At 39.4% G+C, this 25,358-nt stretch overlaps 1 long non-coding RNA gene across 1 annotated transcript; it reads right to left on the bottom strand.

Moving 5' to 3' along the window:
* Nucleotides 1-7,204: 7,204 nt before the first annotated feature.
* Nucleotides 7,205-23,390, bottom strand: LOC124290540. The gene is made up of 3 exons (XR_006901968.1): nt 23,359-23,390; nt 13,687-13,689; nt 7,205-7,331 (listed from the first exon to the last, which is right to left on the bottom strand). It is a non-coding gene; the product is annotated as an uncharacterized LOC124290540 (long non-coding RNA).
* Nucleotides 23,391-25,358: the final 1,968 nt, after the last annotated feature.

The following is a 25,358-nucleotide window of genomic DNA, read 5'->3' as shown; positions in this document are numbered from 1 at the left end:
AACTTGTTTTGCCGAAAACTTGGTCTTAAGTGCCAAGGTTTCTGTGGACGTTGAATCGACCTGCTGCGAGGTACCAGGCTGAAACATACCCTTAGGTCATCATACGTCATTTTCCCGGGATGTTTTCCCGAATTCTGTACTTATTCAGACTACACTGAGTGGGAATCATAAATGTCTGACTATCTCGTCTGATAGAGTGAACATCGCCGGCCATTTTTTCTCAAATATGACATGCTTCATACATTATTTCGTGCAATTGCATCAACAACTGTTTGGATGCGTTTCGTCGACCACTTTAATACGCGTAATCTCCGGTTCAAATCAACAAATTCATTCGCAAGATTACCAATGAAAATATTCCACGTCACACTAACTTTTACTGCTGCATATGTTGTTGTTTTTCTCGAATATGATGTGCTTATGAAAAGCGTAGCTTTAAGTTTCATTACGTACGCATGCACTGCGTTGATAACAGGCAATCTTCTGGTTCGATTTTAGCTCCTGGGAACCCGTATGGTAATTGTTATTGTTGTTTTATGGTTGTTGTTTTTTACATTTGTGTTGTTTGTTTTATTTTATTTTTTCAAGATTTCTATTTAGCTCTCCTACTCTGTCTACAAAGCACATCTACAATGTCTCCAATTATAACCGTGTCATATTTGTTCGGATGCACGTATGCAGAATAGCAACAACAAATGACTTGTTGAAAGAATGTGCACAAATCCACGGATCGGGACATAATGAAATACAAGCATTGGGATCTTCATCTTATCATATGACACAAAGTGCCATGGCTACTAAGCCATGTAATCACCACGGAGATAAAGACACTAGATCAGAAACTTCTTTCCCCACAAAAACAAGTTGTTTACTCTACTCATTGTTCTGTGTAATCTAAATGCCAATCAAACATCAGTGATGTATAAGATCAGATAAACATAACTGCACAACACTATGGTATAATTCAGCTATCCTAATGCATTCTTATGGGTAAACCACCAACAGGCATATAGCTTTTTCATCTTCTTTCTTGGTTAAGTACATGTCAGATGATGAGTATAGTCCCCTAGACGTTCAGCCATTAAATAAAGGAGATTGCAAATAATCAGTTGCGAAGAAGGATGGAGTATACAGAACCAACACGCAAACAACGAATCTTTAAGCCACTTGTGGCTGGTGGAAGTGTTAAACTCGCTTTGGGTTGTCAGTGTGATGTGTAGTATCATTATGATTATGTCACACTCGATTCCCGTTGAGATTACGCATTACTGCCCATATCTGGCACTGCATATGAACAGAGACTCATTATTATATGTCGACTCGGTCATCTATTTGTGTATTACAATTTGAATCATTAAATGTTTTAAGAAAGGCAAGATGTATGGATGTCAACTTCTCTATTGTGAATAACACGACGTTTCGGAGCGTATGCTTGTTCCTTCATCAAGTGAACATTAAATGTTTTAGTTGAGCCTTATTTACTAAGTCCATTGATTAATCCGATGGCGGACTTCTTAGCAATGGCTAATGCTTGAACAGTGAACTCGGATTATAGAGCTGTATCTCATGTTATCGGTTTATATAACTTTCAAGCATTCTGCAAAATGTTATACGCAATGTGGACGACCTGGAAAAAAATTCAGTTCCACTGGAAGCGCTCGTGAAATCTCTCAAATAAAATCCACTATTCTGAGAAAATGATTTCTTGAATGATCGTCGGGTTCAAAGTATGTTACTTCTGGATTCACAGTAAAACCGTAATACATTTTAGATGCCGATTATCTATAAAGTGACGAAACATTATCAGTATCTGAAAATATGACATCGACTGAAATAATATGTCATGATACTCGAATGAAACACTTCGTATGGTAACAGCTTTCTGTCTGCTCTTTGCCATTTTATTTGATCTTGATCTTGTGACCTGATAAATGTCGATGGTATCAGCTCATTTGAAAAGCCATTCCCTGATATATCAAAACTCGACCGCGTTTACCGAAGCACACAGGCTAATTACAAACAGGAGAAATAAATGTTACACTATCATTCTGATGACTTGCCTTGCTTTTGAAGTATTCAGTGAAAATACTCTTCCTTGAAATTGATCAGTCACCATTTACGTTTTATGGTTAGCAAATAAAACGTAGCCTACTTAAGATATAGTAAGAAAATGATAGTAAGAAATGGCATTCATGACGAAAACTTTTTCCAATAGCTTTGATATGAACTGGCATTTTCAGTGTCAGGTTGTGATAGGAACATTCACCCAAGTATTCATCATTGCAAACATAAACACCATCGGCCTTGAAGAATGATGCGTAGATGGTCAGTCCTGTGCTTGACTAGTTGTTGTACTGATATTTCTGCCATTTCCCTAATCAATGCATTCTGGTAATGCTGAAGCCACCGTTTAAATTCCGCACCATCGTTCTCGCCACTTATGTGACAGGTCATTGAAAAGGGAAAGACATCTCTGGTTACAGGATCATTGTGAAACTGAATATAGGACATATTTACGTCAATGGTTGACCGTTCACATGATCTGTCATGATAGACAAATAATCGTGTTTTGAATAACAGGCTTAACCTCAGTACGCGCGTAGGTCCCAACCTTTACTATTCTGAGTGGGTACAATTATGTATATACGGAAATAATTGTAGCGATTCTTTGGTTATATTCGGACATTCTTGGTAAACAAGGTCAGCCAACTTTAAAGTGAATACGCAAAAACACAACGACGTAGGAGCGTGATGGCCAAACACACCGACGAGTAATGAACGTGCAGCATGAATTGTTGGGCTACGAAAATAGGTTTTCATGTTTCTGTCATCACAACTGTACAGCGAGCGAAAACGGAAAGCATGCCACGACTGACTGAAGCTCAACAACGCCTTCAGGGGACTGCAGACGGGCGATGGTAACCAGGTATTTCCTCGTTCCAAGGAACATTACATTACTACGGAACCGTTATCAGACGCAAGGGTCAACACGTGACCTACCCAGATCCGGGCAACTACGTGTCACAACCGAAGCCCAGGACGGCCTCGTCACTGGTGATAGTTTCATCATGGCTACCTCCATAGCTACAGAATTACCAGGTCTGCTGTAATTTCAGCCCAGTTCGAAGCGTAATTTAGACTGATCAGCATGGTCGGCTGCAACCCCAAGGACACAGACTATGGCGGCATCAACAGCGAGACGTGTTTGGTTTAGTGACGACTCACATTTTCTGCTTGTCCGTACAGATGTAAAGCGTCGTGTTTACGGGCACTTTGGGGAACGTCATGACCGAAACTCCATACAGAAAGTAGAAAAAAAGAAAAGTTAGGTGGTGAGAGTGTAATGATGTGGGCTGTTATCTCCCATACAATTAGTGCAGACTTGGTACACGTCAAGTGCTCAACGTTACACAAATAATTCTTTCTACATGTCATTCACACGAGCAAACGTTATTTTTAACACAGCAACGCCCGACCGCACACGACGAAAATGAACGAGCTTTTTGGGAAACCACAACATCCAGGTACTGCCATTTCCCCCAAGGTCTCCAGAACTAAATCCCATCGAATATTTATGGCATGCTCTTGATCAACGTCTGCTTTCACGTCAGTAACAGTCACAGAACCTCGAACAGTTGGCAGAAGCACTGCAAGAAGAGTGGGTGAACATTCCTCAGGCCACAGTTCATAATCTGCCTGGTTCCACTTGGCAACGATGCCAGGCAGTTCTGGAGATATTGAGAAGATTGTTTTCACCTTGACATTCAATTGTTTCATGTGAGCAAGGATGGTGATAATGACTTTGCCAAATTTGAACAATTTATCATCAACTGTTGATGATTTTTTTATAAACGTAACGTATGAGCAATATATAAATACAAAGGACAAATAACGTCCGCCCTTTAAGATAAATATCCATGTATTCTTCAAAGAAACACACAAAACATGCATTAAAGATCAAGAGATCAAGTACGTACGACGTACTGAAAAGTATATTTTAAAGTCATTTGTAGTATCGATTTTCGCTAACGGGCTAGTTTTCAAATTACATTAAGGACCATTCAATACACGTCTCACATCATTTGGAACTCAATATCCACAACTCGAATTCGTAAGGACCATCGACTTATATCGCCTTATAGCCTGAAACGGTTTTAAGTTTAAAAAATCAAATTAACTTTACATCTTTGTTCAAGTTACAGAACTAATCGTAGCCGAATCATAAAACTGTGTCTATGTCCGACCATGAAGAATGAGTGAAAGGAACATGGCACAGAAATAAAGTAATACCTTTTGATGTGACATTAAGCTCTAACAATATTGCTTTACTGTCTTATACATGTGCCAACGCTTTCACAAAGCCAATGACTTCTATCAGCAATCTTTACATTTGATATGGTGATAGTATCACTGTGCCTGCTGTAGTCGACTTCATATGACAGGCGTCTTGAGATTGAGTGACAAATATTGAGGATGACATTTACAGGTCTTACTCTCATGTTTCCACTGCAATATGTCACCGAGTCCAAGAAGTGTACCGTATGACGCCTGTGATCTTGAGAAAAACAGACTGGAGATGGGTCTATGTTACGAGCCAAAACCAGCTGGAGATGTGGTCTATGTTACCAGACAACGCCAGCTGGAGATGGGTCTTTGTTACGAGCCAAAGCCAGCTGGAGATGGGTCTATGTTACGAGCCAAAGCCAGCTGGAGATGGGTCTATGTTACGAGCCAAAACCAGCTGGAGATGGGTCTATGTTACGAGCCAAAGCCAGCTGGAGATGAGTCTATGTTACAAGACAACGCCTGCTGGAGATTGGTCTGTGTTACGAACCAAAGCCTGCTGGAAATTGTTTTATATTAGGAGCCAAAGTCAGCTGGAGATGGGTCTATGTTGGCAAAAATTCTGCATAATGCTCTTTAATTGTATAGATACCTATGTACATAGTTGTGAAAACATTCAACCAAACATCATACATCAGTGCTTCACTGATAAACCAGTAAGATGTATAGAACGCAAGTAAATGCCATCTGATATGAAAGACAGAAAGTGAATTAATTTAAAGTCACATCGGCGGTATTTCAGCCACTGTGAAATCTATATGATAATAACAAAAGCTTACAGGATATAAATACCTGTCAACAAAGGAATAACAAAAATAACTAGAATATCACAGATTTACACTGAAAATTAGTAAGTTATCAAAACGATATCTATATGCACGACATATTGGGTGATCCAGAGTAATGATGTGTTAGCACCTTGAGCAATGCAGCTTTATAATAGCCATTATCATTATGTGTTCTTATAATGAAAAATGCATAAACATGGTGAAAACTGAGAACTGTTGTTCTGTTACATGAAAATGAGGTAACATGTTCTCATCCCATTAATGAACACTTTATTGGCATAATTCCTCGATATCTTCGCTGACATTTATCAAGACGTAATGATGAGCATAGTCTACAGAGAATGACAATATTATAGATGCGAAGATTCCAATTTCAAATAAACAGGTGCATTGTACTCTTTGACTAATCATCATTTAGTTTTATTATCTATACCAATATGACGACAACTGCCTATCCTAACAATACGGAGACGATGTATCAATTTCACAGAAGGTATTAATTATAGAGCTCGGATGAAAACTGGTTACAAGCTGAAGACGCACTGCATATCTGTGATATATAAGATCTCATTTATAGCGAGTGAGTGAATGTTGTTTTACGCCACACTAAGTACTTGTACCGACAATGTCCATTTTGTGATTCAAACACTGTTGGAGACGAGTTTCACTACTTTTTTTTAGATGTGAAGCTTTTCTCCAAGTGCGACATCAATCTGAACGCTAAATACTTAGAATTTACAGAGATGTCCATCTTTAAGACACTCTTATCTACTACCAGCATAAGCGATTTTAAAGGCCATTCTAAATTACTGAATCACGTATTGAATGCATTTAAAAAATGAAGTATTGTTAATTTATAAGCTGCTATCTTGTATATTATGTAAATGTAAATACGCTTATCTCCTGTAACGCCCGTTGGTGGTTTCTCGAGAATAAAGAGTTGGTTTGTTTTGGTACCTCACGACGGTCTTCAACTATTGAAACAAAATAAGAAACTTAGATTTCTGGAAACAATGAATAGGCCATGCAAATATTCATCGGCAGCGACAGAGAATACTCAGTCTTGATTACCTGTTGAAGCAGATTCCAATGATCGTGAAAGGCAAAAAGATTATTGACAGTGATCGGTGATGACACCTGTTGTTCGTGAAAAGGGTGAGCATGTCTTGCTCTCCCAGTAACACCTGCAGCCCACACATTTGGCATAAAAAGTAAGTTTTTTGCTACCCAATGTACGGCTGCCCAGCTGTGCTCAAAGCATGTGCAATAACACTTATATACTTAAAAATATATAAGGTTTTTGTGGACGATACAGATGAAAGAAGTCCTGGCTTTTCTTCCTACGAGGTTTTGCTTCTGGGTAAAGAAATTTCGTACAAAGTAATTTGCCTTAGATAACTTCACCTGTTCTTTGTCAGATTCAGTGTGTTTTACATTGATTGATCAGTAAGAATGGAATTGGGTTTAGATTATTGAATAAGATAGCGATTTCATCTGGCAGTAAGTACTTCTTTGGCTGTGTTTACGTGTAATGCGACGGTATCCTGTTGTGATAATAACATTTGCAAATAAACGTGATACTGCTCTTCTCAGCATGTGCCTTTGATTAAGTTCTGTGGCGTCCACTGTTTCTATTTTGTCACTGAGCGAGACATGTATTTTTTGCTGATAGGCTGTTTTTGCAGGTATCATGTTTCATTTTTGTATCATTAAGCAGCGACGTGGGTAATGTGTAATACATTACACAGCATGGAAATAGTGTTTAACAGGAACACATGGCATTAGATTGTGAAACTGACAGATTTGATTCATACTGTATGTTGCTTTCATCTTTGCAGTTAGATTATTGATTGACTTTTATGATTGCATTTTAAAGCACCAGGTAAAGGACTGAAGTAGGAGAATGGTTTGAATGTGAGCGGATGGGTACATACGTAACTAGGCTGAAGATGGAGATCGTGGTTGTCACCGTACATTGGGTTTAGATGACGTAGGGACGATTATGTTGTTTCTTTATTGTAATAACAAGGCACTGAGCAATATTCCAGCTATATCGAGTCTGGACCAGACAATCCATTGACCAACAGCAAGAGCATCGATCTACGCAACTGGGATACGATGACATGTGTCAACCAAGTCAGCGAGTCTGACCATCCAATCCCGTTAGTCGCCTCTTTCGAAAGGATGCGTTGCTGAAGACTCATTCTAATCAAATCTTCACAGGTAAGACATAAATATAGTTTAAAGAGGTACTGGGATGGCAGAGGAGGATCCAGTGCGGATGGGTAGATAGATGGGTAGACACGTACATAGATAGAATGGTTAAAGGTAGATATGATTAGGAAGGCTGAAGATAGTATGACCATGGGCGGATGGGCAGATAACTAGGGGTTGGTAAGAGAATGGCTTCAGAATTAATGGAGGGTGAATGAAGTGTGGACTAACAGGTTAATGAGTTGACAGTAAGAGATGATTGTTAGGCGCTTAAGAATGGGTAGAGAAAAGAACGAGGATTGTGGAGCATGGATTGATTACTAACAGCTGATTCAAGATGGGCAAAGTATGGACAGACCTGAAGTTCAATAGTTAAGGACTGCTCTTTCTTCTCCGTAGCAATATCACAAAGACATCGCCCAAGAGAACAACCAAACGATGGGTATGCACTTTTAGCATGATGAGTGAACGCTTTGATCCACAGGTCACACATAGTGATTACTCAACGTGCGGGATAAAAACATTGAGGAGAGGTGAATCAATTAAAAAGCCATTCAGAATGTATGGACAATTAGTGTAGCCCATCTTAAGACGTACTTCTTCAACTAGTTAACACCAATTAACTCTCAAACTGTTTCCTCATAATTAATGTCAATCTGCTCATTTCCTGAGATTGGGTAATTAAACATTCTTTTCATCTCATTGCCAAACCTTTCTATGATTTTACTACTTGCTTTTTGTCAGCACTAATTGTTCTGCTCTATACATGTAGACCAGCATCAAACTGAGGTATATGTATGAGGTTATGAATTCCCACTCTTAGTACAATGACATGGCTCCTATTTCACTTTCTGCATCTCATTAGTGAAGTATTGGTACTGTATTGACCACTTAGTTCATTGCATAAAAGGTTTTTAAAAATAAGAGTCATATATATTACAAATCTAAGTACATTAGAAATACCATTAGGCAAAAACTACCGTTAGATATCCACCAGGATCAGCTGTAAATTCGATAGCATCAAGTAACTTGATTTTGAAATGAAACTAAGCCCTTTCAACATCTGACACTATTTGTATGGCATTATTTACCGTACTTTGGTCTCTCAACCTTAAATAACTTGACACTCGGACATGCTAATCAAGCTTTGAAAACTATACTGTATATACCACAAAGACCCGTGTGAGTTGCTCTAATTGTGTGATACCATCACAAGTATATACCTTTTAACTTTTTTTATACGCAGTGTTCTATTTCAGGTATAGATTTTCGGTGAGAAACAGAAGCAATGAATCTAGGTTTTATATCCAATCGCTTCATAATATATTGAACGTGTGAGGAACATCAAACATATATTTTCAAAATGCATCACTTTGTTGACTGTTTCTGTGAAAGCAGACATAATTGATGAAGAAATACTGTATCAGCCAACCGGCAGTGATTAGAACAGAATATGAGTGAAATTATTGACCTATTGACTGCTTCATGAAACATAAATGGGTTAAATCGGAGGAAAAGTAAAATCAGTGTTCATTAGACGCATGGGTGTTTCCTTATTCAGAGGCATTTAGGGGCTGGCCAAATGTGCTGAAAATGTGAAATAAACGGTTGCGAAAGGTCGTAGACAGGACTATCTAAGGAAACGTCTTCAGACAATCTGGGTCGATAACCATTTCATTGGCAACATGAGTGTATAATTGATGATCAGCGGACTGAACAAATTCTTTGATATCAGGTTAACACGGTGCTCGGAGGAACATTACGTTTCTTTTGGATCCAGCAATGTAGGCTTATCGGCAGGTGAAGAAAAACACCTGTATATTATTAGTTGCATGACATTCTGTGTGATAACTGTGGAAAATGTGAGAGTAGGTCATTGTTGGTGTTTTTTACAGCCCGAAACGTGTTCTTTTTAGCAAAATGATATTCAGTACTAGGCAGGTTATCCTGACCCGTGTGATGCTAATGCATGTACCGCCTCCGTGGTCTTGTGGATAAAGCGCATGTCCACTGAGTCCACGATGCCTGGTGCTTTGCACGAAGAGACAAAACACGGAGTGTTCATCGTGTGTTTGAGTAAAGCATGTCAAACTGTGCATGACATCTTAAAGGTCTAGATCTAAGCTAGTCCTGACTAGTGCAAACAAATGTAAGGGACACTGGTCTGGATCTGCAATTCTCAACGTCCCTTTCGCAAAAATACTTTGATTTTACGTAAGTTCCCATGTAAGGATGACATTTTCCCGTTATAACTGTACGAGCATTCAGTTCACATATTAGCGATTACGTATAACGATTTCAGATAATGGGTAGGTAGCAAAACCTTCATGGTCATTTACGGATAAATATGTAAAACATAGAGAATATCATTTTAAGTGTCTTGGAATGGATCTGCCCCTGCTGGGAACAACTGTTTAAAGAAAACACGAAATGCACCTGATCACAATCGGACACGTAGAGGTATACCATGCATGTTGTTTGTTTTATTTACTACTGTAGCATCTGTGGAGAAGTTTTATCCGACAGCCACAACTTCACGCCACCATCCGTCATTCTTCATCTGCATCACTGTCAATGTTACCAACACAGAAAGGAACAGACACTAGGCTTGTGTGCTCGAGCGGCTTAATACCCGATAAAGCGCATCCACGTGAAATGAATAAATATCATAAAGGCTTGCGTCTAATGCCACGTGTGATTATTTTATCAATAACTCACCCCAAGCGCACACAATCCGCTTGTTAAGTTGTTCGCTAAACCTCCAACATTTGTACAAATGTTCCGATTGCCTACAGCCACATTACAATATTGTGCGACCGCATTAGGCTACATGCTGCCTTGCGTCCAGGTCATTTGTGCATGTTCTGTATTGAGACCAATCGGGTTTTGTACGGATGATTTGTTTCAAGAACAGTTTGGCAAATAATATTTCGTAACATGTCAAGAGAACCGTCACTTAACACCAGACATCAGCAAGTGCACCGAAGGACAAAGGGCGGTGAGGTAGCCAAGTGGTTCAAGATCCTGAACATGTTTACTTTTCTTCTACATAACGAATACTGTAATGCAAATAACCATATATGAAGACGGTTCAGATGGTCCAACAGAAATGTCTCATCTTACTGACTCTCCAATTTAAATGTGGTTGTTTGTTGTTTGTCAAAGTTACATATGTTCTTATCGTGAAACTATGCGTACTTTAAACGGCAATGGTCACTTGTATGGATATATTGTGAGATTATATTGCGATTGTTAGTGGGATTACATTGGTCATATTGAGGTACTGTGATGAAATGAAGGGTTGAACCGCACATCCAACTAGATTAATAATGTTGGCCTAAAGGTAAAAAACATGCCTTCATTGGTGTACACTTTCCATAGTCAAACGAAATTTCTGCAGAAAACAGAATCCGATTCCGACTGTCTTATCAGCATGTGTTTATGAATCATTAGGAAACTGCTGAAGCCAGGTGTTTGCAAAAAGGTGAGCATATTCTGCTGCATCACTGGCATCCGTCAGAAACGCATGCAAGGTAAGTCAATCGGTCACCAGAAAACACCCTTGCAACCAATGCATGATATTTTGAAAGGTCTTCCATGTGTTTACCATAATATAATTTGAAACGTTACTGATTGAACAGCAAAAAAATGTGAATTCAAAGGTAGACAAGAAAGGCTGCTGGAGAGGTAGGGAAACTATTGGAAAGCTGACGAAAACGTCATCCTCGTTCATTTTATAGGCATTTGTGTTACTATTTTAACGCCCAAACCATATCAAGATTGATGTAAATAATCAACCAGTGTTTATTAAAACTAATCCAAACAACTTCAAAATGTGCCATACCAAATGCGTTTTGAAGAATCAGTTTACAATATACATGAGAAGAAGTCTCTCACCTAACATTCGGGCGCCATCTGATCCTTCGTCACCGACAGTGCGTTTCCCCATTCCATCCCTTTAAATTAATGTTATGTTATTGAGACACAATTAACTGGTGAGACAACAAGACGGGGACATATGGTCCTGTCACAGAGTTCACTGTGTAATGAAAATAAAACCTGCTCGTATCGATTGTTTGTCGAGACATGATTAAACGTCTATCAGAATAACTCTGTTGAGAACTGTGATCGGTAATTGCTTTCAAAGAGTTCTTTACTGTTCCAAGTGTAACATTTGACATTTTCAGGTATGTAATCAAGTTGCTAGCGCTTCTTTTATGTTGTTATCATGATAACGTTCTAAAACTCTTAATCTCAAATACAAAGCTACATAAGCTGGTTTTAGGTGCAGGTTGTGGCTATTTACACAGTGATGCCTTCTGAGAAATATTGCATTTTAGGTTTGAGAATAAGGATTTTTAGATGACCGCACGTGTGCCATGTGTCCCAAGCAAAGGTAAAATGAAAGGTGAATTTTTTGCATCATACTGTTTCACTTCTTGCAGTCTCTCCTTCGTTGAAACAATACATAACTACAACTTAGCATAATAGCCCTTTGACCAATGTCAAGAGGGCATCTCTTTGTTCTCAGGGTCTAGTCATACTGATACTAGATCACGTGTAAATTGCTTAAACAAATCTTATTTGGCTAGAATGCTCCTATGCTATATGAAACAATATGAAGGCACACTCAATCTGCACTGCAGTCGTCAAAGAAATCCAGATGTGTTAAACTAAATGTATCAATTACATATTTTCGTGATGTTAACTGAATTAGAAATCTAGAACAACTTGGCAATATTTCATTACATTAGAAAGAACTGTAATTTAAATATTTGGCTTCACCCAAGTCATTAATTTAGCGGCAAAATGACTAGTACTTCCGATCTTTGGGCGTTAAGAATCACGTTTCCTTGTCTGAGAGGGCCTCGGGCAACAACTGTCATGTTATCCGAGAACCTTGTCACACTTTCAGAACGTCTTTATCGTTAAATTACAATGTCCAAGATATGTGTACTTGTCTCTGAGGCAAATGATCTCAAATGCAGTTAGCAATGTCATCATTACAACGATTTGAAAGTACAGGTACTAATCATCAAAGATTTTTCTTTTTCTTTTCGTGTCATGGAAAGCCAACGAGGGCACTGTAGGTATTGATATTAGTTTGTCTAAAATAATTTAATTGGATCTCAACGGATCAAATGCAGTGTATCAGGATAGCGCGTGATCCGAAACTTCTTCCCCCAGGATTCAGGACGGAGATTATTGGCAAAGGATCCATTTGTCTTCCAGGAATTCAAGTATCTTGTTAATAACAAGTGGATCTTGATAACAACTTCTGTGCATCAGACTTCGACGTTTGGTGTAAAAATAACAAATTTCAGTTTTGTACAGACACAACTGCACATGTAAGAAGAAAAGAGCATCTTCAGTGAGAGGAAATATCAATTTTATCTACATGTTTCTGGGACCTAATATCAATGTTACTTAATGCTGAAGTCGCAATACCAGGTTAGTTTCATCACGATTAAATGGGGCGGCGGGGTAGCCTAGTGGTTAAAGCGTTGGCTCGTCACGCCGAAGGTGGGGTTCGATTCCCCACATGTTTACAATGTGCGCAGCCCATTTCTGGTGTCCCCGCCGTGATATTGCTGGAATATTGCTAAAAGCGGCGTAGAAAACAACTCACTCACTCACTCATCACGGTTAACAGCAGCTGCGTATTCCTTCATGCACCTTTACCATGACAGTCAATCAACAAAGTCATACATTGTGCCGTGGCCTGATCCTTGCTTCGTTAGGCTAAATGCATATACTACTGGAGACCAATTCTGCAGATCAGTTACCACAGGTTGTTCTACATGTTACTGAGCCATTGGTAGATTATGTCGTAACATATATTATATTTGGGATTACACTTTCTAAGTAAAGTACAAATTCTATTACTGTGTGGAAGTCGCGGTGGCTGACTAGGTGTAATCCCAAATATACTGAACCACAAAAAAGCCCCGTCGCTTTTCAAAACCAAATGCAAAATTTGGTTCTTACAAAAAAGTGTTTTTATTATGATTGTTCCGTTTTGTTAACATGTTTTTCAATCCAAATTGACAGTTATTACCAACATTAGTGTGTTTTCTGATGAAAAAGCTTAAGCATATCGACCAAACGCACCTCAAAAGGCAAACGTAGTAAAAGGTGAAATGAAATGCACGTGCATATTGAGACAACCCTACCAATGAAAGCGAGTCCCAAACTCGACTGAAATCATTTTTGTTTTGACACCAATCGCCATGGCACGACTTACAAGAGATCGGAAGAACCAAGTCATGGGACGCTTGTAAATTGGCCAGACTGCACGGAGGGTATGAATCATTTTAATGTTCATGTTAGGACAATCTACCCACTGCAGGAGTGGTATCAGGTCACTAACAGCATCCAAGACCGTCCACGCAGTGGGCGACCTTCAGTAACATTACAACGTCAAGACTGACAGATTGTGCGCCACCATCAGCATGGTCACTTCCCCAGAGCGACTGAAAGAGCACGCCAGACTCACAACAGACCCATCAGTGCCGATACAGTGCGTCGACGTTTGCGCGGAAGAAACCTCTGCTGTCACAGACCATGCATATCGTAGTCCTGTCCTCACCGCTCATCACCACCAAAACCGACTGCAGTGGGCAACTCAGCATCGAAATTGGCGTTATCGACAATGGAGAATTGTGCTTTTTTCTCATGAAAGCCGATATTGTGTTTCGACAGTCGATGGCAGAGTGAGAGTATGGTGAAGACGTGGGGAACTGTTTTCCAGTGAGTGTATTGTTGAAAGAGACTCGTGGGGTGGTCCAAGCATCCTGATGTGGGGTGCAATCGGTCTGAACCAGATAGTTAGCACCGTGGCGTTCCAGAATCTCGGTCCATGATGAGGAAATGACGTGACAGCTGCTCGCTACATTGGCCTAGTCATAAGACCCCTCGTTGTACCACATCTTAAAGCAAGACAAACGCTCGTGCCCAGACTACCAGAGTAACATTGGACTCTCTAAGAGAACATGGCATCCAAATCCTACAATAGCCTGCACTCAGTCTTGATTTGAGTCCAAAAGGACACCTTTGGGACGAGATTCAAAGGAGACTGAATGACCTGCACTCAAGTCCGACAACTGCTGTTGGATTCCATGAAGCAATTCAGAGTATGGACTCAAGTGCCTAGGCCCTTCATCAACCGGCTAATGCATTCCATGTACAGACGATGCAACGCTTTCATCATTGCCCATAGAGGCCACAACAATACTAACATTGGGGTACCTTAATGATACCATTTTTGGTTATTTTGTTTGTGTGAACTCTAAATGTGTTTCCCGAAAATGTGTTAACATTTACTGTCAAGTTTGAACCCAATCCTGCGTTTTGATTGATAATTAGAGTGAATTAAAGTGAGTTCATTAAGAAACCGATATCGGTGCGACATTTCTTTGTGGTTCAGTATACAACATATGTTACATTTGACCACTTTCTAAAAGGAATTGTGTAATCAGATCATATCGTGTATGTGTTTGGTTTCTAAGGAGTACATGTTTTGATTGCTGAACAGGAAATTTCTCAGTTTTTATATTTTCATCTGTATCAAAGGGAGTCATCTTCTTCATCTACATGATGATCTGCAAGATAACAGATGGATTTGTTAAACTTGTGTGTGCTTTTGTTGATTCTCTGCTGCCATCGGGTACATAACAACGAATCCTTTATAAACGACACAATCTATGTACGTGGAATAAAACGTTTGATCCTTGCCTTAAATTAAGAATCAGTTTGATCTTACGGTGGAAAGATATTCATCTATTATATAGTTTCTAACGTCAAATACGGAAGCAGTATAAAAACGTGACCCAAAGGAACATTCCATGACAGTAGTCACAATTACAAACGCAGTATTTCAAATCCTTCAGTTTCTATCGGTAACAGTTTGACATAATATTCCGTGTCCTTTACCTCAGATGTCAACTTGCAACAGAAGCATCAACAAGACGGTTTAATCAACCATGAACATGGCCCTTTTCACTGAGTGTTTGTACGACGAAAAATGCCACGATCACTGCAACTGACTGATTTGTTTTATGTCTGAGAGCAATTGTGTAGTCCCTTTGAGGCAGACTTCTTGTGTGAGAGAAGAATATCTCGGTTGCAGGTTTGCATGCAGTTAATGAAGCGAATGGACAATTAATAGTTCTCTTTTTGGCGGTAGGAGACGGTAACAGGCAAATGCTACAGCAGAAATGTGTTATATATTCTCAAATAATACTGAATGTAGAATTGCAAACAAGAACAAGTTCTGGCGTAACTGTCGGAATCGTGCAGAAAGGTCATTTGGAAAGAAATGTCACCGAAGTAAGGAATTCAAAACACCAAACAGAAATAGAAAGCAATTTCTCTTTTTTATGATTTGTTATTGTATATCTTTCTGTCTATATTTGTATCGATAGGGCTTTGTTAGCTGCGAATACAATTAGGATGCATTCAGTTTCATATTACTTTTCCTTGTAATTGGACCCTTGTATGTGGATATTTTCAGTCCACTACTTATTTTAGTCTGCTATTCATCTCCTGTCTTATTACATCTCAATAATGTCATTTGAATTATTCCTCCTATCTCTGGCCGTCTTTGTTGATCCCTTCTCCATTTTGGATAAAACCTTTATTATATCCTTGGCAAGAATACATATTGAGTTCCTATGGTCGTCATAATGGTCGACAAATGTAGTTGGTCAGGCAGTTGGTCTTGTCATTACCCCCGGTGGCGTTGACCGTTGCCCATGCTTTCAGGCAATGATTTGTTGTGACCAGGTTCCATTATTTACTGGCGTCCGTGGTAGCGATCTAGTACTGAGTTGATTGTTGTGTTGAACAGAATCTATTCATGCACTCATATTGAAATGTCCGCTTTTCCTCTACCTTTACTCGTTCTTTCTTTATCTCCTTTTTTTCTGTATCTCTTTCTTTCTCGTTCCTGTCCATGCAGTCATTTTGTATCTGCAGCCTTCTTTATTCATAAGACCCGTGATGGTCCGGGTTAGAATATTGATCTTCAGTAACCCATGCTTGTCGTAAGATGCGACTAACGGCATCGGGTGGTCAGACTCGCTGACTTGGTTGACACATGTCATCAGTTCCCAATTGCGCAGATCGATGCTCATGTTGTTGATCACTGGATTGCCTGGTCCAGACTCGATTATTTACAGACCGCCGCCATATAGCTCACTCACTCTTTATTCATAAACTATCCAGTCGCCTCCTTCCTAACATTCTCCCCTGCTCTCTCTTTATCCTAATTTCTTTCATAATTTCTCATTTCTGTCCTTACGTGTTTAGACTTTCCATGGGTTAGAGCGTCTGACAGGAAAACAGAACTCATTTTGCCTCTTCATCTGTCGGAGCTTTGAGAAGGCCAATGTCATGGGTTCAATTCCACAAATGAATAGAAAGTGCGAAGATTATTTTTGGTGTCTTTGTCGTTATAACGGATTGAGGATTCAAAAACATCCTAAGGCAATACTTTTTGAACATTTGATACAGCACTTCCCCAAATGCTGGTGGCATGTTGGTACATGTAATACCGCTAACATGAAGATGCATTTGGACACTCTCTCACACACACAAAAGAAATCAAATGTATATTCAGTTAAGATTTGACTTTAGAGGATTACGATTTCACATGTTGCATATTGCAGCGGTTATATCTGCCAATCGAGTTGTTATTTTCAATCGTGAATGTAGACGAAATGTCGAGACATTTAGACCAACGGCCTTTAATGCAAGACCCTACCCAGTTGGCGATCACATTTGGGAATACATTACAGTACTTTCAAAGCTATAGGTCTTCCTGTATGTTGAACTTGCTTGGCAATAAGAACTTCTCGTTCTTTTGGATTGTGGGACATCGATTATTTTTGTATTTTGGAAGGTGGCGGGTCATTTGGAATATAAATTCAAGCGGCAGTTAAGTTACGTTTTAAACTGCCCGCTGTCGTTGTGATGTCTCCGTTCCACAAGACAGTCATGGTGTTATGACAGCCCCTTTACAGGGAAAGGGACACCGCCCAAATACTTTCTTCTCCCCAAATATCTCAACCTATCCTAACGAATCAGCAAATATACAACGGATAGACCACACCAAAGGCTAAATCTAGTTCTAACCGTAGTGGAACTAACAGTGGCAGGAGTAGTAGTAGTAGTAGTAGTAGTAGTAGTAGTAGTAGTGGTAGTAGTTGGGGTGGTGGTATCACTCACCTTCGAAAGGCATTCCGCAATTACCTTAAACGTGCAAAAGCTGTCATGCTCTAAATATTGACTTGTTGATACACAATACAAATTGGTGTGAACCTAGCAAAGTGCCATATTAAGTCTACCAGTCGTGGGTTCATTTTTTCTATAATGTTGTGGGTTCTATAATGTTAGTGAGTGCCTTCGGGGATTACAAATGATGTTTTACACTAAATGAACTGTAAAGCATGGGCGGGTTAAGACATGGTATACTTGGCAATCATTACGTCGACTTGACGGACGATTATCTATTAAATATAATATTTTTTATATTCTAAAGATACTGAATTGTTTGAGCATACATACAAGCTATGTTTTACCACAGGTGAATATTTTGCAAACAGGATAACTTGAAATCAGTAAGTTTCCTTCCGTATCAGATAGAGGCTCTAGTCCATAGCTATTCACTTGAGAGGTCAACTTGTTACAGAAGCGGCACAAGACTAGTTTAATCAACCATGAACGTGGCCCTTTTCACTGAGTGTTTGTACATTTGCATCGTAGACGAAGGAAGCCTTGTAATTACCAGCTCAGTCGAGTCGGCATCGAAGAAAAATGTCACTGCCGCTGACTGATTGGCTTTACTGCTCCAGATATAGAGCGATTGTGTACTCCCAAGAGGCAGACTTCTTGTGTGAGAGAAGAAAATCTCGGCTGCAGGTTTGCATGCAGCTAATGAAGTGTAAGAACACTATAACACAATAATGCTTAATATAGAACTGCAAACCAGAACAAATTCTGTATTAAACTGTCGCTGATAAATCCTATTGCAAGAATAAATTGCTTGATTGCTTGAATTCGAAACAAGTAGACAGATATATCTATCATTGTATATATCCCTTTCTCTTTCCTATTGGTTGCCCTCTACTTTATGTTGACCATTGTGAGATTCCTGATCAGAGTAAGCCTTCATGCTCATCACAGGAGTGAGTCAGTATAGTTTTAGGCCACATTTAGCAATATTCCAGCAACATCACGGCGGGGGACACGAGAAATGAGCTTCACACATTGTGCCCATGTGGGGAATCGAACCCGGACATTCGGCGTGACGAGCGAACGCTTTAACTACTAGGCTACTCAACCGCCTCTCTCATCACAGGAAAAGACACACACTGAGATGGGCGGTCAAATTGTGAGACTTGACAAAATGAGTGCCACTGTGCCCTCATGTATCAAACATCGTGGATCATGTTTTCAGACACCGGTTTGTCTGTGAGTCTACCATTTGCAGACTTCAGCAGTACAGATAACTGCAGTAAAGATTCACTCACTCACTCATTCACCAATATCTCCACTACCATTATCGTTTTCTTTCTTTTTTTTCTACAATCCTGTCGTTCTATATCCTTTCTCTCCACCTCCTTTAAGTCTCTCTCCCCCTCCCTCTCTCTTTCTCTCTCCCGCTCTCTCTCTTCCTGTCTCTCTCTCTCTCTCTCTTTCCTACTGTTTCCTACTTAAGTTCTAGATCACTTTCTAAACCCTGCCTTTAAATTACCTGTCTTTGCGCCTCCTATATATCTCCTCTCTAATCTTCCCCGAACCTCACCCTCTCTATCACCTGAACCAAAATTATCCTTACCCAGCTGTTTCCCACATACTTTCCCGAGCTTCTGTCTATACGTCTCCGCGCATGTTTCAATCTACACGCCCATATTCAGAGCGGGACCAACTGCCTATTGCATTGATAGCCACTATAGCAATTATTGATTGACGATATGCACTCTCATATTTCGCCTTCAAAGGGAAACATGTAGATAGGCTTTTATGCATGCTACCACCAGGACAGTGTGGTCTTCTTCTGTTAACAGGATTATTCATTGTGTCTGGAAATCTTAATTGAACTGCTTATCGATTGCATCTGTTTCTAGTGAAGTAACAGCAAAGATGCATTACGTGACCTTTTTCACTGTCAAACCTACCTACCTTATCTTTGATCAGTTTCTTTGTCTCTTTTGCGTTTTTGTACTCAATAACAACATGCTCTTCCACTGACAAAAACACTTTTCACGCTTATGTCTGGGATTGTTAATCAACTGCCGATGCATTATACTAGTAATCTGCATGTCATTGAGTGAGTGGGTTGTTTAACGATTCGTTCAGTAATTCTGTTGTCAGCACAATGTGTGAGGAAAGCCCAACGTGATCCAGGTATTAGAGGTTTATTACTTTACTGAAAGGCGTGAGAGATGGTGCTAACAATTCCAGCATCATCAACACCTTGAATCGGAGATCTCGAAACGATTATTATCTGTTCAAACTGAAGTGACTCTAATATTATTGAATTTTTTACTTGAATATTATGAAATTCTTCAAAGACATTTAGAAGTTGGTGTATTAATACAAGAGAAATCTTATGGATCACAACTTCTTGTTTAATTTTTCACAACGTTTCTGGGCTAGTTCTTGTCCCTTCTTCAGGTGGATGGATCGGTCAGATGGATCCACCTGAAAAATGGGCAAGAACTAGCCCAGAAACGTTGTGAAAAATAAATCAAGAATTTGTTATCCATGAGATATGTCTTGTATTGAATATTATGGTGACAAAATGGATGGTAATTAAAAGTACATTCTCAACATTCATAAACATATACACATTGCCCTCTGCTGGTTTGTACATTGACACATACCTGAGCAACATGCTTATATCAGCTCGCTTGGTGTACTATAATTGCCATCGCGTGGCGCGTAAAAAGAACTACGTCGTGGTCATAAAAGACTACGTCGACAACGACGTCGTGCAGACAGCAACCGTCGACAACGACGTCGTACGACGTCGTGCAGAAATACACAAGAATGATCTACGACAAAAATACAAAATCGACGTCGTGTTTAGAAATTGTTATATTGGAAAATCGGGGAATAACCTTTTGTGATGCAGTTGTACTGCTATTGATCTCTAATCACTGATTTCATGTTCAACATTACTACTTATTTAAGTAAACCAATCGAGGGGTTAGTGCCAGAACACCTTAAGTAAAAATTCTGTCAAATTTAGTTGATGTTTGATGTTGTGAAAACGGTGTTGTTTTAAGGGATCAATACACTGGTTTTCTACAAAATGTAAAATGTCTCCACTCAGGAAACGAAATATGACATTTGTACCAGCGGGTTGACATGTGAACCAGCGGGTTTAGTGAGTGAGTTTAGTTCACTCAGTTCATTAGTAGTGAGTTATTCAATTTCTTACATAAACTTGCAAGCTATAAGAATGTTGGAATTGACAGTTTTCATCATCATTTCCACAAATTCAGTTATGGAAAATGCACAATTGGTTTCTTCATACTTCTCGTGGTGGAACATACATATATGTAAATGGTTATATGTTTATTGTGAACAAGAAGAAAAGGGGAAATGGATCTCGTGGAGATGCATTCAGAACGACTGCATATCAGTCTTAACAGTGAACGACATAATTTCCCAAATACCTGGAGACCACAACCACGGACCTGTACACAGCGAAGTCAAAGTGAATCTTTTCGACTGTACCAAAAATACTGACGGCCCCCGCACAAACAACAACCTCCGGGGTTGCAATTGGCATGGCCGTCTCAAGAAGGTTGTGGGAAAACAACATCCCAACCTATTCGAGATGGCCAAGTTCTTGGCAGATGAACAAGGACTGAACGAGGCAAAGATGCTTCAGTACAATGCCGGCCAAAGACTGTCCCCAAAAAGAAGTACAGAGATTTGGAGGAACGACTAGATACCTTGAAGTTCAGGCTTGCAAATAACCACCCGACATTGATGGAGTACCTGGACAATGACAGACAGACAGACAGACAGTCACACAGGTTTTATTCAGTAGTTAAGGCCCAGTGGCCCAGAGTACAATTGAAGTTACTCAATTACAACTATTGGTCACGTGACATGAAATTATGGTTTTACATGTGATTTACGGATGGACATCAAATGTTTTATGAAAATGGCAACAGATTTAATAATATCAGCATTATTAGAATTAAGTACATTATATATCGTTTGTGGGGCATCATTAGTGCATTTTAAATACTTCTTTCGGCAGGCAGAGAAAGTCTTACAGACTAATAATAAGTGACGTTCGTCTTCAGTTTTACCAGAAGAACAATAAGAACATGATAAATCTTCCAATGTATTATTATCTTTTCTAAAACGTTGTATTTTTAAGGCATGTAGAGAGATTCTAAATTTACAAAAATTCTTAAAAGGGACTTATCATTAAGAACACTGATATATTTTGCAGGTCCGAACATCGATTTACATTGTGAATAATGACTAAGAAAACTGGATGAATTGACTGATGCGTACCAATTCTGAATATATATATATATTTTATTCGTTGTTTAAATGTTGACAAAAACATTTTTATATCACCAACATCTTGCTTAAACCAAACATAAGAAAACCCGCTTGAAAATAACATATTTCTCACATCTGAAGCCCATGAATACTTTCCACATTTATCCAGTGATAACAATATTTGATAGCTTTGATGGGGGTAGCGATAATCAGGCATTCTTATAAGTTTAATCCAGTATCTAATAACTCTCATTTGACTCTCAATATGCATGTTATAGCGTCCTGTTTCGCCAAGTATGGCTTTATTGGAAGCAAATGTACCTACTGTAAGAAATCTTTTAAAATAGGATGCATGGACATTTTCAATGGCTTCGAAATAATTTGCTCCCCATATTATATGGGAAATTATGACATGATTATATATGTTAAAAGAAATATATTAAATCACAACCTTTTGTAATATGTTATAAAGGATCAAAGAAAGTATACATTTACACACACAAAAATTCTTATGTGTTTTCATTGTATTCTAAACCGTAAACAACACCAGCCCAAATCCGATAGCCAGCGCGTATGCATATGCTTAAATTTGCTAGTACACATGAAAGGCAAAATGGTATTATATCTACCTAAATACTTCTTTATAGAGTCGCAAAGCGTAGTATTTCAAGCAAACACGTTGCTCGAAGTGAAGCCTTCTTTTCTATATATTCTCAACAAACACACTGTGTCACAAGCGTTCGGTCCGGCTTGGCTCGGGTCGTCAAAAGCACCTAACACCTCAAAGGTGTATCTTTAATTGTGCTTAAATCCATAGATTAGTATTATATCTACCTACATATCACATTGAAATGTTACAAAATGCCACATGTAAAGGTAACTGGTCCGTTAAAGTGAAGCCCTTGTCTGCCCACCCTCAAAATAGCCTCAATCAAAAGTGTTCAGTCTGTTCGGCCCGACTTGGCCCGGGCTGTCAAAAGCAACTTAAACCTCACACATGTATCTTGAAATGTGTTTAAATCCATAGATCAGTATTATATCTACCTAAATGCCACATTGTGATGTTACAAAGAAAACTGGGTCTATAAAGTGGTATTTAGATAGATATAACTATATTCATTGGATGTAAACAGAATCTAGGATTCATCTGTGAGACTTCAAGATACATGTGTGAGGTTTAAGTTGCTTTTGACAGCCCGGGCCAAGTGGGGCCAACTGAGACTTTAACACTTTTGATTGAAGCTATGTTGAAAATGGAGAGTGAGTGAGTTTAGTTTTACGCCGCACTCAGCAATATTCCAGCTATATGGCGGCGGTCTGTAAATAATCGAGTCTGAACCAGACAATCCAGTGATCAACAGCATGAACATCGATCTGCGCATTTCGGAACCGATGACATATGTCAACCAAGTCAGCGAGCCTGACCACCCGATCCCGTTAGTCGCCTCTTACGACAAGCATGGGTTTCTGAAGGCACTTTCTAATCCGGACCTTCACGGGTGAAAATGGAGAGAGAAAAGGGCTGGAAAAGTGATATATAGGTAGATGTAATACTAATCTGTGAATTAAAACGCAATTCAAGATACATGTGTGAGGTTTAAGCTGCTTTTGACGGCCCGAGGTATGCCGGACCGAACAATAGTGGCGGTGATTATGTTTAGAGTGTGGGGAAGAGATCGTTTCATTTGCAGATGGGTATGCCTTACATACAATGAACAGAGGCCTTCTAGGGTGGTATTTAATTGGATATAGGTGTAAAAACATTTTCGGGTCGACAGAAATGTTTATCGGGAGTGACTGAAGCAATCCTGTTTCGTTTAACGATTTTTCTTTTAGACGTAACCTTGGTCAGCCACGTTCAGAGGCCGATAACCACTCGATATAGTCAGACGTCGCTCACGACGTGGCCCGTTATTTTTGTAGCCAAAATATATTTTACAAAGCGACGTCGCGCAAGACGTCGTCTTTTTTATGTGACGTCGTGAGCGACGTTGCCCACGACGTAGTTCTTTTTTTTACGCGCCACGCGATGGCAATTATAGGACACCATAAATATTTCTGAGTGCGGCGTAAAACTAAACTCACTCACTCACTATAGTAATTATTACACATCCTTATTATGATTTAGTCAGAATCGTCACGTGAAATCAGCTTTTGGTAGACAATTCATATGATCGTGATGATGATGATGATGATGATGATGATGATGATGATGACGATGATGATGAAGCCACCATTGCCAGCTGTAATCAAGTCTGAACCAGTAAAAAAAAGTCTGAACCAAAGAGGTCGATGATTGTTGTTTCTGTGCAGAGCAACCACAGTATCACCTAACCAACCATGGTACAGAGCCTGTACATGCGATCTGTGAGGTCGCCTTCTGAGCTGTATGTAACCAACTTGCAAAGCAACTACAAGAAGAATGTATAATAAGCATGTGGTTGCCCACGTTTAAAGTTCTCGCTATTTTCAAATTGTCACAACAACTTCAGCCTTCCTTCTGGCAAACTAGTTGCCCAGTCAACTGTTGAAAGTAAACGTTGTAAAAACAATTTACAAAAGTCAGTCTCAATAAGTAAATTATGGACGCTTCAGCCACAATTCAATTAAATACGGTATACCCGATACAAAAAACACGGGCAGCACTCAGATCAGGTTTCTCCAAAATGAAGCAATCCTTGGTAACTATATATTACATATATTATAGAGTTGTAGTGCTTAACGTGACAGAAGGCAATTGCGATTGGTTCTAATACCTTATTTGTTCTGAATGTACGTCTATATTTTCCTGCACCATACACGGTAAACATCCAAGCCTGCATCACATCATGATTTAATCCAAATTCAAACTGACACCTAATGATATAACTCGAATTATGACATGTCTAGGCGTCATTCAGTCAGTCACAACCCTTCGCTTCCTTCTTCAATAGATTAATTGATAAGAATATATCAATCCCGAATGTGACGGCTGCTCGTCTATGCCACACTCGCCAGTAAATAGTATTACCAAACTGACACACGTCTCGGCCTTATCTCACACTGGATTTACATCACGCATTAAAAACGGATAAGGCTACCACCCTGTAACTGTTAATTCGGGAGGCATCGCGTAACATGCAGTAACGTTAACATAGAGACGCATTCCAGCACTTTTCACACAAACATTATGTATTCAAGCTATGTATCGTACGGTTGTGGCTTTTATGGTTTAAAATCTCAATTGTGTAATACAGGGGCTTGATCGGACAGCGAAGGTGTTATTCTTATGGGTGAATGTAGACGAAATGTCTGGACATCAAGACCACCAATCTTTCTTTTAAGGCCCTAATTGAAGAACGCTTACATTGGGGAATACGTTATGGAATTTGTCTTTCTGTACATGGAACTCGCTTTGCCAAAACAACTACTCGTTATATTTTCATAGTTGCGTGTGTGGGGTTAATTTGGGATATCTATTAATCCTTGTCGATTACG

Source organism: Haliotis rubra, unplaced genomic scaffold, assembly GCF_003918875.1.
Source record: "Haliotis rubra isolate DU_JTF1 unplaced genomic scaffold, ASM391887v1 Scf469, whole genome shotgun sequence".
In the NCBI taxonomy this organism is placed as follows: Eukaryota; Metazoa; Mollusca; class Gastropoda; order Lepetellida; family Haliotidae; genus Haliotis; species Haliotis rubra.
This window is presented reverse-complemented; position numbering and strand designations above follow the sequence as displayed.